Raw genomic sequence first — 18,910 nt, 5'->3', positions numbered from 1 at the left:
CTCTGTAAAAGCTGGCAACTAGTATCCCCATTTTACAGATGGGAAACAATTAAGCAGCTTGCCCAAGTCACACAGCAAAGTTACCTGAAGAGGCTGAACTGGGACTAGATCTCGTCTCTGAACTCAGTCCCTCCTCAAACTGCCCAGTTACAATACTTCCCTCCCTCCCTACACTACAGATTGTATTTTATTATTAACCTGCAGATGCCACTAGGGATTCCTTTTTTTTCTTTTCATGCATTATATGTTCCCCTGGAAGGGAGCAGCATGGATTTCCTTGTGCTGCTGGTCATTAATGCACCGTGTGGACATGCCTTGAATCTAGACATTTCGGCTCATGCTAGTGTCAATGGGTGTAATGGTCAAAGAACATGAAGATGCACCTAACAGGGAGGTAATCAGCTGAAAGGGAAGGAGCAACAGCAGCACAGCAAGAAGTCAGGAGCCTGCTCAACGTATGAGCTACTCTGTTCCTGGTGGACATTTAGAGAACTAAAGGAAGACTGGAAGATGTCATCTCTGATCTGCTGTTAACTTAAAACAACTTACATCAAGGAAAGGATGGGGAGGTGGGAGATCACTGGTGGGACACTGTGTCTTTCATTTCTAAAGAACAAGGGTTCAAATGCAATTTAAGTTCCAAGTGAAGAGGAGCTAGGGAATCCTGGCTAAAAGGCCCATTTTTGGAGCCACAGAAGCTCATCACTCCTGAAATTCAGGACCCCAAGCCATAGTAGCAGTGGTCCTAAGTGTTAGACCAATGGTTCTCGATGTGTTATGTGGGCGGCAGGTTGAGAACTACAGTGCTCCCCCAAAACCCCTACAGTCTCCTTTGCCTAACACCCCCGGCCCAGAGACCCCTCCACAGAGGGGGCTAGGAGGGGAGCCTTGGGCAGGGGGTGGGCAGATGAACTGAGAACCCGCCATGTGGGGCTGGGCAGCCGGAACCCGGGATCCCACGGTGCATGGCCGGGCAGCCAGACGTGGATCCCGCCATGTGGGGCTGGGTAGCTGGAACCCGGGATCCCGCGGTGCACGGCCGGGCAGCCAGACGTGGACCCCGCCATGTGGGGCTGGGCAGCTGGAACCCGGGATCTCGCGGTGCACGGCCGGGCAGCCAGACGTGGACCCCGCCATGTGGGGCTGGGCAGCCAGAACCCGGGATCCCACGGTGCACGGCCAGGCAGCTAGACGTGGACCCTGCCATGTGGGGCCGGGCAGCCGGCAGCTGGACCCCGCCACACTGAGCCGGCCAGCTGGACCGGGATCCTGTGGTGCGGGGCAGCTGGCAGCCAGACCCGGATGCCGCCAAGCAGGGCTGGGTAGCCGGGCCCCTGCGCCGGGCAAGGAGTGGAGCGCCAGGCATGGGCTGGCAGCCAAGACCCTAGGCACAGAGCCCCACATAAAACCTGGCACCCCGCAAACCCCTGGTTCCCAGCATCCCCTCACAGCCCAGAGCCCCTCCCCCCACGAACCTGCCAGAGACCCACTCTCCAGCCCCCTGCTGGCAAGAGTCCTCCTGGAGGCTGCCAGATGCTGTCTCCCCTTCAGCCAGCCCCGCCCCCTATCAGATCAGAGCAGCACATTTTGGATTTTTTTAGCACAGAGCTGGACCGCAGCTGTTTGCTAATTGGGCCACATGTGGCCCGAAGGTTGACTACTGCTGCTCTAGAGGCTTAAGTATGAGAGGCCAAATTCTGCATAGATGTTCACCAGAAACTCTTGGCCAAGAAGGGAAGGGTGGGTGTAACAAGACACTGGTCTTAGCACGTCTGCTATGGCCCTTGGTCCTTTAAAAGTGGGTAATCAGGATATTGTGGTTCCCCACAAGTAGGACTGGGAGTCTTCAGATGAAACTCTTGATTAGGAAGGGTTATGCGGGTGCCTGTGAGGCTTGTGTGACCTTCACTCACTCCGGACCCTGTTATTCATTAGTTGTCCCCTGTTTTCAATTGGTTCCCGGGTCCAGTGGTCCCTCCCACAAGGCAGGCAGCTGACTCCCCAGTTGGATTTAAGGGAAGGCAGCTGGGCCATAAAGGGAAGCAGACTGGGTGAGCCATGCCTGAGAGTCAGTCGGGAAACAGGCAGAGAGAACAGAGGTGGGGCTTTTGCCATGGGCCTGAGGGAATCTGCGGAGAGCAGTAAGCTCTAGACGTGCTCCCTGGGAATAGGGAGGCAGGGAGGCCTGGATTAGTGGGAGAAGGAGACCAAGAGGAAGGCCCAGAGGATTGGCCCTGTGGGCCCTGTTCTGTACACGGGGAAGGGTGCTGGGAAAGACCCTGGAGGGATGCATTATTGCTCTGAGCTTTTGAACCCTAGTAGGGACTTTGGGGAGGGGTAGCCTTTGAGCCTGAAGACCAAGTGAGATTGATGAAGAGTCTAGAGTCACAGAAGGTGGTGGAGTCCAAACCTTCTGAGTTACAGGTTTGGACTTTCTTTTGTCACCTGAGATGTCCACGTTACTAAATTACCTCATGAAATGGATGTTATTACCTAAGAGAGTGTTGGAGAAGTATTCTTAAGAAGCCCTGAGAGGGGGAAGCAAAGGGTGAGGTGTGTGTAGGGCCACCCACACCAGGAAGGGGTGCTGTGAGATGTGACGCTCTGACATACTCTATCTTGCGCTTTGCCCCTTATGCACGATATGACCTCCTAGAGCTCATCCCTAAAGTCCCTACCCAGTCCTTACTTAAGACCCTCTTAAAGACCCAAATCTAGGTCCTATTTTGAAAGAAATGATTGTCTTGTAGTTAATCCATTGGACTGGGAGGCAGGAGACCTAGGGTCAAGTCCCTGCATATTGCTTAAATTCTCTGTGCCTCAATTCCCCATCTGTAAAATGGAAATATTTCTTTTCTTCTTCCCCTTGTCTGTAATGTCTATCGAGCTCTAAGTTCTTCATGGCAGGGCTAGTCTCTTACTATCTATTTGTACTGCACCCAGTGCAATGGGACTCTGGTCTTTGTGGGGGCCTATAGAGGCTACCATTGTACAAATAAGAAATGGCAATAAATTTTGCTGAGTTCTGACCGTTAGTTGAATTAACCTCTGCTCTTCTTCCCTTAATCTCTGTCTACTTGTCTATCTATGCATCCGCTTTTAGAACTTGTCTGTGCACAGACTCTGCGCCCATTTAACTAAAATTACTTTAAAAACCAATTTAGTTAAACAGGTACAAATCTGAATGGACACTATTGTATTGGCATATTTCTGATACAAGCTAAACTGTTTTAAAACCCAGATTTCAGTGAGATGAGTGTCACCACAGTCCTTGGTACCAGCTTAAGTAAATTTGTTTCAACGCACACTTTTAATTAATCCAGTGCATACCTATAGGTGGACAGGGCCTCTCATTCTGAGCTTGTACGAGCAAGAATAGCCTTTTCTCAGCTGTTTGGAAAGCATTAGCATATTTTGGCTGCTACTGTAAATAAATTATTAATTATAATACCCTATGCAGCCTTCAGGGGCGGGGTAATTTACATCCTGCCCTTAGAAGGGTGGCTAATATTTTTAGCAATGGCCCTATGCAACAGAAAACATTAATCCATCACTGCTTTCCTCCTATGCAGAGAAAGGATAGTCCAGTGGGTAGGGTGCCAGACTGGGAGTTGGGAGGCCCAGGTTTAATTTCTTGCTCTGCTACAGACGCCCTGTATAGCTGTGGGCAATTTACTTAGCCTGTCTGTTAAACAGGGCAGTGCTATTATCCCCATTTTACAGGATAAATGCATTAAAGGTTGAGGCACTCAGATGCTACAGTCATGGGAGCCATCTAAGTACCAAAACTCTATAGTCATTCCTTTCTGTGGGCATGCTCTAATGATGTACATTATTATGCAGGGTGGTTACTGACCATCAATTACACTGTTCAGACTATAAATGTGTTGGACATAGTACCAGTACAATTAGTGTCCAACTTCTAAAACCAGCTGATCTATTTTTTTATGAAATTTAAACATTTATAGAGCTCCACAGAAATAAAGCTTAAAAAAACCCAGAAAATACTTCACCCTTAACATCTTTCAACAGATCTTATGGTGCTGGGTAGAAAACGAATTTAACAGGATATTACTGCTCTGTTGCAATATTTCTGGTGTACAACAATATTATAGTTGGTGTTAAACTTTATTACTAGCCCTGTGATAAAATTAGTTCAATATTGGCTGCTTTTATAATGTGGTTTTACAATTGCAATATGGGATAATGTGATAGTACAAAAAGAGAGCGAGAAATCAGAGTATAGAGAGGAACAGAAAGTTACATTCAGGGTAGGTACAGAACGGGGGTTGCATTTTAAAGCAGGTTGCTGAGAGAAGCTCTCTACACTAGTTGCTCGCTGCAAAAAAACAAAACAAAACAAAGCCTCTCTTTTCTATTAGAAACTGAACGATTGTTGTTTTGAAATGTTTGCCAAATCGAGAGCGGGTGGTAAAAATGAGTGTGTGTGAACAAGGTGACAGATCATTATATCTATGAACTCATTCACCTGGAAATGAATTTAGAGTAAAGCCATCACATTGTCATTGGCAACCTAATGCATGGATTGTTCAAACAAAATGTAACTGGCTTTTAAAGAATATTTATTTTCCCTAGGCAGGGTTATTTAACCTTCACAGTATTTAGCATGTTGTGACATACATTAAAGTTTAATTGGCATTGTCTGGTTAGGCCAGCTGAGGATCTGGGCCTGCATGTCATTATTCCAGCTGAATGTTTTATAAGACACATGCTATAGTTCTAAATCAACTCCAGCTGAACAAAATTGGCAAAGAAAGAGCATAAGATTTCAGGTCAATAAGGCCGTTCAAGCAGAGAAGGCTTTCTTTTTGCTACTTCCTAGAATGCCGCTTAATTGTTCCTTGAGGCCCCATTTCAGGAAAGCACTTAGCATGTGTTTTAAGTTCCTGAAAAGGCTTTCCTGAATCAGGACCTGAGTAGCCACTGGCTGACAACTTGGCCTAGCTGGGCATTCTGTTTTCCTGCAATGTTCCTTGCCCACCCTAAATCTGGACTTCTTTAATTTACCTCTGCATCACCACCATTCTTTCTGGGCTAATACGTATGGCTTGTTACGTGACGATAACCACCTAGATTATAAAAGACATGGGAGTTTATTTCAAACAAGAAACAGGCCTGGAGATGCAAAGTTCTGATTCAGATCTGGATTAGAAATTCCCTATAGTCTAGGGAGTGCTCAGATCCTGAGGTCCATATCTAATGGAAACCATTGCAGAAGATCAGATCCAAATAAAAGCATGATTAGCCCCCTACTGATCTGTCTTTTAAGAACTTAGTGGTTTGGCAAACCATGGATTTCACTGGTTGGGATTTAAGGCATCTCTTGGACACTGTTGTACTCGTCACAAACAAAAGCTGCTATCCAGACCAAGGAGACATATTGTACTATGATGATGTTTTGAGCATGATAGCTCCTTGCTGATTTCAAAAGAAATGTCTGTTTTGAAAACCTGATGGCACAATCTAACCCCAAATGTTTCCTTATTCCAAGTCTAATCTGTTCTCATGTTGGGCTGCATGCTCCATTTGTAGTAAAATGGAATGGTAAGTGTAAAGATTCTTGAAAATGTGTTACAAACCTGAGCAGCGTACATTAATGTGTTCTGCTATCCAGCCATGAGAAATAGATATCCGTGGTAACCGGCACTGGGAATGGCTAGAAACACCCGCTGGAGAGATGAAAGCCCTGTGGGAACGATGTCTAGTTCTGCACTACTACAACCTGCAGAAAGAGGCTGTGGCTTGTGGAAAGATGCAGCAAAATTTCACAAATTCCTTGTGACCTGAGATTAAGTCCGCACACTCCCAGAATTTGCAGCTGGACCATCTAGATGATTGGACAGCCATGGAAACACTATCTGGCTACACAGATGTGAATTTTGGACAATTTAGGGTCTGATTTAACACACATTGAAATGAATGTGAATCTTTCTGTTTACTTCAGTGGGCATCGGATCAGGGTATTAGGGCCATATTTGGCCGCTCTTACTTGCATAGAGTAGTACCTAACTCCTCAAGTTCGAATGGAAAGCAATGGAACTAATTGAGAAGTAAGGGTCTACTCAATGTAAAGGTGGCAGAATCTGGTTCTTAGCAACTTTCTACTGTTCACGGCAGCACTAACGTGTTCTTTAGTTTGCTGTAGTAACTTATTTGTGGTTTTCCTGGGCTCCTTCACATCTTCAAACCACACCCCCTTTTGAGTTTGCAGATCTTTTGAGGCTCTTCTGCCTGGGACAGTAGCTGTGCTGCGGATGGGTACCACAGCCATGCTATGAAGGAGTTTTGGGCTTGTGCATAACTTCTGGAAGCAGGTTTGTTGTGTAGTAAGCTGCAGCATCTCTCACTGCATTCACACTGTTATACCATGTTATGCTGTGTCATGCTGTGTGACATCCAGGGCCGGCTCTAGGTTTTTTGCCGCCCCCAGCAAAAAAAATTTTGGCTACCCCCCACCCCAGCCCTGGGCGCTCACCCCAGTGCCCTCCCCCAACTGCACCCCCTGCCACCCCAGCCCTGGGCTCTCCCCACACACACACACCTGCACCCGCTGCTGCCCCAGCCTCAGGCTCCCCCCCACCAGTGCTGATCCCACCCATTCCCCACTCGCCTCCAGCCGGTCCGGTGCTGGCAGGTTCAGGGTAAGCAGCGGGGCTCCCGGGCCACGTCTCAGCCCAGGGTCCCTCCAGCCAGGGCTCCCTCCTCCAGGACCGGCTGGGACCCAGGAGGGCAGAGCTAGGGGACCGCCCCAGCAGGTGGCTGAGGTGCCGGGGCAGGGTAGCCCCAGAGGGAGCAGAGCCCCAGAGAGCAGGACATGAGCCCCGCACGGCAGCACCTCGCCCTTCATGGCCCCATTGCTTCTGCTGCTTCTGCCCTGCCCTGCTGCAGTCCCTGGGCGGCTCGGGCCGCTTTCCCCAGCCCCGGCTGCAGTGCTGGGGGGCGGCCTCCCTGCGGCACCTGTAGGTGGCTCCGTGTGCCCCGCAGGGTAGCCCCCAGCCTGAGTGTCCCCTGCTCGGGCCTGCCCGGCCCAGCCACAAGGTGCAGGCGCTGCTCCTCTGCGGCGTGAACCGCAGTGGCCCCAGGGCAGCCCCCATGCTGCTGCCAGGGCCGGCTTAGGCTTTTGCTGCCCAAAGCAAAAAAAAAAAAAAAATGGCTGAAATGCTGCCCCTGAAAATGTGCCACCCCAAGCACGTGCTTGGTTTGCTAGTGCCTAGAGCCGGCCCTGGTGACATCATATAAGGTAGCCTTTAGTGAGTGAGGCTACTGATCAGAGGGCAGCATAATTCACTGCAGCAACATGAGTAATGTTTACATGAGAACACCCCATTTTTCTAGCTGGCTGCTTTTCTTAAGACTGAGTGGCTGGCTGAAGGATAGCAGTACTAGTGAATGAGGGGATTAAAGCAGAGAATAATTAATGGTTCTAGGTCAGTTCTATTTATCTATCACTATAGTGTACTTTCAAGGAGGAGGAGGGTGCTTAAGGGCTAGATTACGGGTTGCTTCTGTATAGATGGTTAAAATGGAGAGGACACAGGGATCCCTGTGTTAATAATATGCGGGAGGAGTGGGGAAGCATACATCTGAAATGTATGCGCCCCCTCCTGCATATTATTTATTAGTATTCCAGTAGCACCTATGAGCCCTGACTCCATTGTGCTAGGTGCTGTCCAAACACAGAACAAAAAGACAGTCCCTGCTGCTCCAGATGTCACAAAATGGGTGTAGTTGGGCCATTGCTATTGGCTTCTGCACCAGCCAACAGTCTGGGGCCAGCACTGAAGGAGAGAGCACATTGCTTCGCCCCTGTGTGTTCTTCCCCTTGCGTCTCTCATCTGTGGGCAGAATATCACCAGCCAGTAATGCTGGCGCTGTGGGTCTCCCCCCAAACATAACAATAACTCCATATGTCACAGCAAAGCCTTTATATAGCAGCTGTCATCCTGAAGGATTTCAGGGTGCGTACAGGGAGCGCTACATCATACAGCACTAACATGCAGCCACTTAAGGGGTGAGACAGAGCAGCCTTCAAAACAGTGCCCAGCAACACTGCAGGAGGGGCTTTCTCTCTGGCTGATTAGGGACACAAAGTATCGCTCCACTGATAGTCTGCAGTATGTCTGGACTGCAATAACCCCCTCCCCCACACACACACATACTCAAAGGTGTTTAGGTGCCTGATTTCAATTGAGAGTTAATGAGAATTAGGTACCTAAATACCCGTGAAGCGCTGGGCTGTAGTCACTGGAGGAAAGGGCATAGGGGGCTAAAGCTGGCTGTTCATTGGGGGGTGCTCCGAGGACCAGCTCCTGGTGCTAAGTAGTACCATATTGCACCAGAAATCCCACTGATGTCAGTGGGGCTACTCAACATGAGTGAAGGGATCAAAATGTGGCCACGTAGCTCCAAAATTCTAAGACAACACTCCCTTTAACGTGGCCAAGACCTACCTACATATATACATATAAAACCATCCCTCTGCTAATGATCAGTTGAAAAGAAGCTCCTGGCAGTAGATAATGTAGATTTCTTATTTCTGTAATCCGTACGCCCATGCAAACTCAGAAAAATCCATCAGCACCAGAGTGTAGTTTGTATACTGTGAATGCATGGCTGGGTTTTGTTTCCCCCCGCCTTCTCTTGAACGGCAGGATGGGCACACACGCGCACACAGAGGGCAAAAGCTAAAACCTCAGATGGGATGCTTACAGCTTCATCAATATTTCATGATTAAGAAGATGACAGAATTCTGCTTGATTTAATAAGAATATTCCCTCGGTAGCGCATGTGTGCCTGTCCCGGCCCTATAATTACCAACTGTTTATGCATTAGCTGAGCCACTTCACCTAACTGTCTCCCCTTCAACTCTTTTAAAGAGCCAACGTTAGCCTTGGTCAAATCCATGTTTCTCCTCAAAATCAGCAGCATTTTTCATAGGTGGTTTTAAAGGAATTAAAAAGAGAGAAAACGGAGCATTGATGTGATTAGAGGCCTGGGGAAAAAAGCAGCTGAATTTCATCCTTTCTGAGCACAATCTGCTTCTACAGCACAGACAAACATGCTTCGGTAGTCAAAATGTCACCTAAAACTCCCCATATTAAGAACCATAATCTGAGAAGAGCCACTCCCACCAGTAGAGACAGGGGTAAGGTCAGCAGGTAGAATGGAGTCTTATAAGACTTTAGCTGTAAGCTCGTTGGGTCAGGGACTGCCAAGGAATCTCCCTGGCTGGGATGATTTAGCTGGGGATTGGTCCTGCTTTGAGCAGGGGGTTGGACTAGATGACCTCCTGAGGTCCCTTCCAACCCTGATAGTCTATGGTTCACTATCTTTGTACAGCACCTACCACAATAGGGTTCCGACCTGGTTGGTGCTACCGCATTAGCCATGTTGTGCAGTTATACTAAATAAACTTGGGGGGTTGATATGATTTATAATGGAGGTGCCTGGTGCTTTTACTAAGTAAATACGTGGTGCCCTAATCCTAGGACTTTTGTGCATTTGTTATGGTAACTCAACCCCCGCTCCCCACACAGTGAATCCCTCAGCAGGTTGGACCCTTGGCAACAAGCATAGTACTGGCTCTGCTCCTCCTGCAGAAGGTTCTGAGGCAGGAGTCGTGGGGTTTAAAGGGTGGAGGAGCAGAATTAATGGCAGAAGGGAGTTCCCCCAGCTTGGATAAGTAGTTCACCTTCCACAGCTCCCCCTCTTCCTTGAGAGCTGCCGTTCCTGTTTCAATCTACTTTAACCTGGAGATATGGTCCTGAACCCTAGTGATTCTTCATGCTCACTATAGCCCATGGAGGTTACTGTAACAGGGATGCCATTTATGGCTGCCAAAACCTGGAGTGGGTACCCAATTAGCCCCAGGAGAACTGGAGAGGGGCCAGCTGCCTCCCTTCAGTCCCAGTGCTGGCGTATGGTCTCTGCCCCAAAGGATATGTCTGCACTGCAGCTGGGAGGTGTGATTCTCAGCATGGGTAAATAGACATGGGCTAGCATGCTAAAAATAGCAGTGCGGACATTGCACCATGGGATGGCCGCCTGAACGTGGCCCTAAAGAGGTGGACAGGCTTGAACTCAGGTGGCTAGCCTAAGCCTCTGCCCATGCCACAACATCCACACTGCTAACTTTAGCACACTAGCTCAAGCTGAGCTGATGTGAGTCTGTCTGGGCTGGGCAACACATCTCCCAGCTGCAGTGTAGACATACCCAAAGAATTTACAGTCATAAGATTCAGTTCTGCAACCTCTTACCACCAGCATAGGACTTTCTACTCAGAACTACCCCATGTGAGGAGGACCACTTGCTACTTGCAGTTGTGTTTGCAGGATCAGCCCCTGTGTTTAACATAATGTAGAAATGATAACAGCAAACAGCAAAGGGGTGACGGAAAGCAAAGGTTAAAATGATAAGAGCACTTGGCTGCCTTAGTTATTATCCATGTATCTTCAAGGGTCCCTCTGCTGCTTCTTGTGTCTATTTCAAATGTTTTGTTCCTTGCTTAGAAAAGAAAGTTGTTGTTTGTGATTAATGTCACTTTTTGTGTTTGTGAGACCATGGGAGTGGGTGGAAGGGATGAGAATGGAGTCAGTAGGCTAGAGGGATGGTGGTTGAGGGACCATATTTTCAACATGAAAAACCAGGACACTTCATAGAAGATTAGGGTTGGAAGCGACCTCAGAAGGTCATCTAGTCTAACCCCCTACTCAAAGCAGGACCAATCCCCAGACAGATTTTTACCCCAGTTCCCTAAATGGCCCCCTCAAGGATTGAACTCACAACCCTGGGTTTAGCAGGCCAATGCTCCCCACACTTAGCTATCCCTGTGACATTTTTAGGATCACGAAGCAGTCACAAAAGACCAAAATGCACTTTTTAAAATGAGTGCAGATGTCACCACTGCCAGGTACTATCTCAACAATGACATGTGCAGGCTTCTTGGAACAGAGAACATCTTCCACCCATGTAGTGTCTGAAGGGATTTAGCAGGACCCCAGAACAAGTGCCAGTGATGTTCATTTGGAGCAAAGGAGAAAAGCTCTGCTATGAGTGTCAACGCTCATTAGATTTGAAACTCTGTTCATCACACTGAACACTGGACTGTTTGTTCCTGTAAAACAATGAGCAAATTCTCCATGGTGCAGCAATAAGTCCTAGTGTTTTCACTCCTAACATGGAGAAGTGGAACATTTCAGGCATCTTCAAAGCATCTCCTGAAATACCAACAAATCATAGGAGAAATACAGACATGTGATCATCTTATATGAGTGGCCATCAGGCCTGAGGGCTGTGTGTGGCCTGATGGATAATGAACTGGATTGGGATTCAGGAGATTTGAGTTCTATCACTCACCTGATATGTGACCTTCATCTCTCTGTTCCTTGGTTTGATGGGGATAATGATACTGAACTCCCTTCTAAAGTGCCTTGAGAACTACAGAGAAGAGGCACTAATTAGAACTAATAATAAAAACTGACTTAGCAAAATCAAGATGAGAACAGCTCAGCCATCCTCAATAGACTGAGAGGGCTCTGAAAGCTCCATGCCATCAGCCAGGGACTGTGATAGCTCTGTCCATGTTAAATGAGTTAATACCAACTCATGCTCAAGGGAGGGGCCTTCAAGGCAGCTGTTGAGGAACAGAAAGGAAGAGGCAGATCCTTGCCTGTAAAGTACTGGGTAATAAATGCTGAGCAGGTTAAATAGTCTGATCTTGATCCTGTGATCAGAAAATACAATTCTCACTGGAAGGTGGGGACAGGGCAGATTGCTTCTCTAGTTCACATCCTGCTCCTGCCTTTGCTCCAAGGAAGAGGAGCCTTTAAGCACATATTTGGAACTTTTTAAAAAAAAAAAGTTTGGCTTGAGATCTGGACAAGGGCTTGTGACTGGAGGTAGCTTCTCTCATTTTAACTGAATTAATTTACTATCTTCCTTGAATCTACAGCACTTCCCCTGCTTCTTCATGCAAGCTCTTATCTGACCTAATTAGATGAGAGGCCACACAGGCTGTCACAAGCTGAAAGGCTATCCACCTTCTCCTTGCCAAGTGAGAGGGCTGTGCAGTGTTCTTGCAGGTATCAAACCAGATAACAAGTGATCTTGCAGGTATCAAACTGCCTAACAGTTCCTTGGAATAAACTCATGATTTGCAGACCCAGTGGCCTATGTCTATTCAGCAGCAACAAGGATACCCAATTGCAGCATAAGACAGAAAATGCATGGCAACTGGTGAGTGATGTATTTGATATGACCAAGGTGAGGGGGTGGAGGAGTTAAGAGGTAATGCTTAGTTACCTGCTCTGTTTTTAAGGTGGTACTCTGTTTTAAACTGTAACATGCAGTATTGTTGCAGCTGTATTGGTGCCAGGAGATATTAGAGAGATAAGGTGGGTGAAGTAAAATCTTTTATAGTTGGTCCAGTAAAAGATTTTACCTCACCCACTTTGTCTCTCAGCTGTAATTGGCATTCAGCGCAAATCCCCAGTGCTGTCCTAGGCTTACTCCAGATGATACAAATGTATTTGATAAATGTGTCCCTGGCCTAGACTGACTTTGGCAGATGGAGGGTCACTCTTTCTTTCCATTGCAGTTGTGAAAATGTCCTTTGGCCAACTCAGTGTTAATTTTACATGTGTTTGACCTCCATTGAATAGTGCTCAGAGGGAAAATGCATGAGACTTGACTTAACATAGAAGACATGCAAATAGTGGCCCAGAATAGATGGGAATGGCAGAGCCTGGTTTGACAGTGTGGGCAGGATTCAGGTTCAGAGCTGAAGTAAAGGGTGGGAGACAGGCTTTGGGGCTTGTTGGAAGAAGCTCCTATTTCTCTGAAACAGGCTGGCTAAACCTAACAACCAAAACTGGACCAAAGTATTCCAGCCTCCAGGAGACTAAACTATTATGTGCCACTGAAGGGACTTAGGGATTGAGGTGCACCAGTGCCCAAAGTCCCTTCAGTGTGTAGTCTTTTGATGTGCTTAATTGTATACATGTGCTTTTCCAGCACCAATAACAAATGCTCACAACTTGGTGAGGAAGGAGAGTATTAAGTAGATTGTGATTGCTTGAATTTATTTGTTCAAACTTAATGCCTCAAGTCATTTTGTTTGAATAATTGTGAATTCTCTGCAAGTATTCAGTACTTTATATGTGAAATCCAAGCTGTGAGTTCGGATTGGCCAGCTAAGTCACATGATGTGATTTGTTTTTCTAATTGGATCAGTTTGCAAGCTCTTTCAGCATTAATATGTGGGTGTGATATTTTTTTTTTAAAAGATTGGTTACCATGAAAACTAGCAGACTGTGCGTTGAATGTTGCTGTCTGCAAACATCTGTGCCAGTAAAACTGGTCAGCAAGATTGTTCATGGAAAGGATTCATATAAAAAGTGGATGGAGAAAATTCATTTAAAAATTTTGAGAAAACATTTGTGATTCTTTGCTCAAAGTCCTTGCCTTGTTGTATTCAGCATCCTAAAGGGACCCCAATTTAGTTCTGTTGAGCCATAAGGAAGAAATTCCTAGTCACTCTGGGAATTCCCCAGATGGCAGAATAACGTAGGCCTTCTCCACACTACATGGGTTTTGTGGGCAAAAGGCAGCTTTTGCCCACAAAACCGTAGAGGTGTACACGCTACAATGCTACTCTTGGCAGCAAAACTTTCCTGTTCTGCCGACAAAATAAAATCACCTTGAGGAGAGCCATAGAGCTTTATGCAGCAAAGTTAAAGTGGCAAAGCATCCGTGTAGATGCTGCCATTTGTTATGTCACCATAACAGGCCTCCCTCAGTATCCCACAATGCTCGTCGTGATTGCTCTGCTTACATACGCACTCCCTCGCAACACACATTGTGTTTCTGTCTCCCTCCCCCACTCTCCCTGTCTCACACTCTTTCCACTCCCCTTCTCTTACCCGCCCCCCCTTCAGTTGAAAAGCGGCTGGCAATCTAGTAGGATGCCCATGGAACAAGGGGATAGAGAAACCTGCATCATGTGATACTGTACCTGCCCCATGAGGCACTGCAAACCTTTCCCAAAGCACCCTGCGGCCAGTTGCACAGTGGGATAGCTTCCCACAGTGCACTGCTCTCTGTCGATGCAAGAGCTGCTAGTGTGGATGCGCTCTGCTAACACAAAGAATATAGTGTGGACATTCCACAGCGGTTTAGTTAAAGTGGTGGCTGTATGTCGGCATAACTTTTGTTGACAACTGTGTAGTGTAGACAAGTCCTTAGTGATATGGGGAGGCAGGGGGAAGGCTTACATTATTTTCTTTCTAAAGGTTCTGGGAAGCTTTCAGGTCTCATGCACTTTGTGTCCATTTTTTAAATAGCTGCTTATAGAAGCAGGCCAGCTTGCAGTAGCAACACAATACAAAACTGGACTGACTAAATGCTTTCTGAACTGATAGTGAGCAATGTGTCCATCTGAAAATAAGTTGTCAGTTAATAGAGCTTTACCTGCTGATCTTGTCATTGTGCCATCTGGTTCTGAACTGGCAAGACATCCAGAGGTCACAACTCTTTTGAACTTAGAATGCTTTGGGATAGCTTTGCTACTCGGGGCAGGGTCTGCTAAGATCAGCGACGGTATATGACCATAAAATCCTTCAAGGCAGTTTGTGTTGAGAGCAATTATTACTGTGAGAGAGCCTGCTTCACCTGAAGTGTGTTTCATGCAGTTGGAAATCTAGGAGAAAGTTATATGTGCTGCAGTAAGTCCCACCCACACCTCTGTGTCAAGGTTGCAGGCACGTGGCAGTGCGTTGAGAGTAGGCTCCTTTTCAAGGTAATTTTGTAGGCTGATGACAAACTCTTCTGATCTTATAGCATACTTAGCACTGCGCTAACAATTCTAATCTTCCAAGAGCTCTACAAACTATTGAGTCTAGAGTCGCACCTGGAGGCACTGTGCAAACAGGAAGATAATCTCTGACCCCAAGAGCTTGGCACCTAAATAGAGACGGCAAAAGATAATAAAGGACGCACTATAATCCATTGGTACAATGGGGGAATTGAGCCACAGTGACTTGCCCCATGTCACACAGGCAGCCTGAGTCAGAGCAGGAAATTGAACCCTGCTATCCTAGTCCTTAACCACAAGACTCGTCTTCTGTAGCCTGAGCATGGCTGTGCCTAGTGAGCATGGTCCCGCAATGAGAGTGGTACAAAACTGCATGGTGGGAGTGTACCTGATGCTATAGGTGCAATGTGCGCTCCCCTCTGCGGCCAGCCAGGCTGAGGAATACGCTCTTCTCCCTGCTGCCTTCTTTGGAGTGTGGCCAGCACCCACAAGGGCATCACTGGACCTGTGCTTGCATTTGAGGGGCACAGGGATTGCAAAGGCTGCGCAGAGGCCATACAGAGATGCTTCTTGTGTCCTTTTCCCCCTTTCCTGCTGCATGGGTGTACATTAAGATCTTGTTTACAAGGTTAGCTTCACAGCTGTGAGGACTAGAGCCATACCTGGTGTCCTAAAATGAAACCTTCGATTCTGGAACGCAAATACTGCAGAAAAGAGTGATGCTATTTTGAGGAGGGGGAGGGTTTTGTGGGTGGCTAACCCAGATCCTTGCCCTTTCTACTTCCTCCTCCACAAAGGCCACACATCTTGGGGACCACTCTCTGCCAGAGTCCACCCGGGCTATGACATTCATTGGCTGTACAAGGTCACTTGAGCTTGGTGCAGTATTAACCAGCCATAAAATTAGTGCAGTGTTCATTTGTCTAAAGAAGCTTTCGTGTTCTCCGCACCGTAATGAAGGTTGATATTGCACAGCTAGAGAACAAGCAGTAAAAGATCACCATTAGAGCTCTGTGAGGATCTTGAGGTGTTAGCATTAAATAATTAGTATTGATCTGCACCACTAAACTAGAACTCAGTGGGATGGTTCCATGAGCTGTGTTTGCCTAGAGGCTCTGTGCTCAAATATAGCTTCTTGGGTTTTCTTCCATCCAACCTACTACTAAATAGCTCATTGAAGAAAACTATTGGGGAAGATCTCATTGTAGACTGTGGCAGTCTTTAGAGTCTTAAGGGGCCTTAAAGTCACCAGTCACTTTTTAAGTTCAGGCCCCTTTTGGGTGCTTGTTATGAGAGGCTGAATTACTGAAAACCAGGCACCCAAAAGATGCAGCCCCAAAAACAGAGGCACCAAAAACCACTTCTGAAAACACTGGCCCTCATTTTGAAATTTTATTTAAAAAATAACACATTATGGAGACTTTTCTAGGCAAAAAATGATTCTTGCTTTTGCCCATTTTCTAGGAAGGGGAGGGAATAATTTTTTTAAAAAAATCCCAGCTACCTTTTAGAACTTGTGAAACATGGGATTGATGATACTTCCTTTGACTCATCTCTTTGAATTTAAGTTCTTCAGGTTAAGGGCTGTTTCTTGCTATATGTTTCTACAGTCCTCTGTGCAACAACTAATTATGAAGGCAAGGACAAGAAGCTTACATGTGATGGGAGAGAGACAATAGGAAGCCAGTTACGTTAAGAAGATTGAAATTTCTCATGCATGTTCCAGATTAAAAGTGAAGGCTTTTTAAAAGGTTAGAAAATTCAGTTCAGTACATCATGTCAATTGGACTCCTTAATATACAGTGTAATGGCCCTGTAAGGAAACTAAAGTGTTTTTTTTTCAATATGCCTCAATTACAGCTCTCCTGAGAGATAGAAATGACACATTACACATTGTAAAGCTGGGTGCAGCCTCTCTCACTTAGCTCTGTAGCCAGGGCCGGCTCCAGGCACCAGCTTATCAAGCAGGTGCTTGAGGCAGCAACTCCAGAGCGGGGCGGCACTTTCAAGTATTCGGTGGCAATTCGGCGGAGGGTCCCTCACTCCCGTTCGGAGCAAAGGACCTCCCGCTGAATTGCCACAGATCGCGATCACGGCTTTTTTTTTTCTTTTCTGCTTGGGACGGCAAAACCCTGGAGCCGGCCTGGGGTTTTTTATTGTTTAGGGTTTTTTTTGCAAAGCAAGAAGAAATGGTCATGCTGCTTTGTTTATCTTTTTTTGGACTTAATAGATCGTAAACACATCTGCTGTGGGCTCTCTGCTCCCGAGAAAGAATTAAGAATACAAATCACAATACCATAAAATATCACAATGGAGGCAAGTCCCACATTGGAGACGCAAGCTCATAGAAAACATTCCCACTGCTCCAGAAGTGGAGGAGGACAGATCTACGGGTCTCTGAAGGGTGTAAACTCCAAGGAGTGAGATGGAATTCTTGAGTCAGTTAAAACTATTCATATTTTGATAGCACCTAGAGGCACCGATGGAGATCAGGCCCCTGTTGTGCTAGGCACTGTACAGACACAGTAAGAGACCATACCTGCCCCCAGGAGCTTACAGGTTAAATAGACATTAGGGACAAAGAGTGGGAGACAGGCAGTGTTACCTCCACTTTACTAATGGGAAATTGAGGCCTGGAGCGAGTGAGGGCCAGATTTTTCAAGTTCTCTGCACCCATCATTTAGGTCAAATTTGTGTAAAGAGCTTGGCCTTTAATATGATCGCTTTTGACAATTTAGCCACAGAGCTGGTGCCTAAATAAAAACTGATCTTGCTTGAAAATCTGATCCTAAGTGACTTGCTCAAGAGGTCATGAGGTGTCTGACAGTCAGTAGCTGAACCTAAAGCCCCTGATTTCCAATCCAGTGTTAACCACAAAAACATCCCTTCCTCTCTCTGTGTGTCATTCGTAACTAAAGTGGAACAACCCTGCATTGGCAAGGAGATAGACTGTATCTGACCAAACTAGTCATTTCATCTCTCACTTCCATAATTCCAGGCTGGATCCTTGTCCTTACCCCTGGCTGGATTGCGCCAATGAAGCAGCTGGAAACTTGCCAAATCCAGTCACTTGTGTAGTTCCTAAGTGGTGCAGGATGCCTAGGACAGTCCTAATGCCACCTGGCTGACACACAAGGGTCTCAAGCAGAGCTCTGGTACAACTTTGGTGTGGCTGACTGGCCGTTCTTTGCCTGGCTTTTCCCTAGTCTGTCAAGCTCTGTCGCTTTCTTACGTGCTTTCTTTCTGTTGTAGACCAGAGAAAGTACCTTTAACATTACATGCTTAAAATAAGCCTTGCTTTGTTCCATTTATATTGATCATGAAATTAAATACTTAGGAAACAGTATTTTATTCTGACCTCATTTTCCCCCACCTCCCTAGTTGACATGTCTGTGCAAATGTTAGAGATGAATAATGTAAATAGTTTTCTTTAGCAGTGATGGCTTATTAAAATAGCATTGCTGTGAATTTCTGTCACTAACCAGGAACCCTACTGATACCAGTTGCAACACCAGGCATGCATTATTCAGCAGCTGAAGGAAACCCATTGTTCCAGCGTTCTGGAGTTAATCAGTTCAGTGTGAAAATTACCCATCACCAAAATATCCTGTTTACCCAGGCCATCAAAACAGGCTCTACTGATGGCAGTTGGATTTCCTCCTTGGAGCATTAAGCATTAAAATGCTCCTTTCTAAATGCCGTGGTGACCTACTGGTGTTAAGGAGGGTGTAGGGAAGTGATCTCTTTCATCTGTCTTGAGGGCTGGAGTTTACAAGCTGTTATTGGGAAAAGAAAGAATAAAAGAATACAGCAAAGAACTCTTGGGAGTTATGAATCAATCACTCTGAAATGTATAATGTTATTATGCCAGGTCTAAATATGAGTGTTTCAGGCTTAAGCACTTTCCAGCTACAGCAGAAGGCATGCAACGGCCTTGACTTCTTTATTTTACTTCCATGCAATTTTTTAGCCTTGGAGCTGTTGTCTGAAAGCTATGCCTGTTGCTAGATGGCCTTTCTTCTAGTTTGCTTCTTTTGATCCTTGACCTCTTTAGCATTCTTGCTCTCTGGGTTGCCAAG

At 46.5% G+C, this 18,910-nt stretch overlaps 1 long non-coding RNA gene across 2 annotated transcripts in view; it reads left to right on the top strand.

Annotated features, from left to right (window-relative positions):
* The first annotated feature begins 11,760 nt into the window (after positions 1-11,760).
* LOC120396646 overlaps positions 11,761-18,910 on the top strand; it is a 69,159-nt gene continuing 62,009 nt past the window's right edge. Inside the window, exons 1-3 of one of the 2 annotated variants that reach the window (XR_005593273.1) lie at positions 11,761-12,256; positions 16,442-16,582; positions 17,830-18,612. This is a non-coding gene — a long non-coding RNA (uncharacterized LOC120396646). Of the gene's footprint in view, positions 12,257-16,441; positions 16,583-17,829; positions 18,613-18,910 lie in introns of those variants that run through there. The other variant, XR_005593272.1, reaches the window with a different exon arrangement.

This window comes from Mauremys reevesii, linkage group 2 (assembly GCF_016161935.1).
Source record: "Mauremys reevesii isolate NIE-2019 linkage group 2, ASM1616193v1, whole genome shotgun sequence".
Taxonomy (NCBI): Eukaryota; Metazoa; Chordata; order Testudines; family Geoemydidae; genus Mauremys; species Mauremys reevesii.
This window is presented reverse-complemented; position numbering and strand designations above follow the sequence as displayed.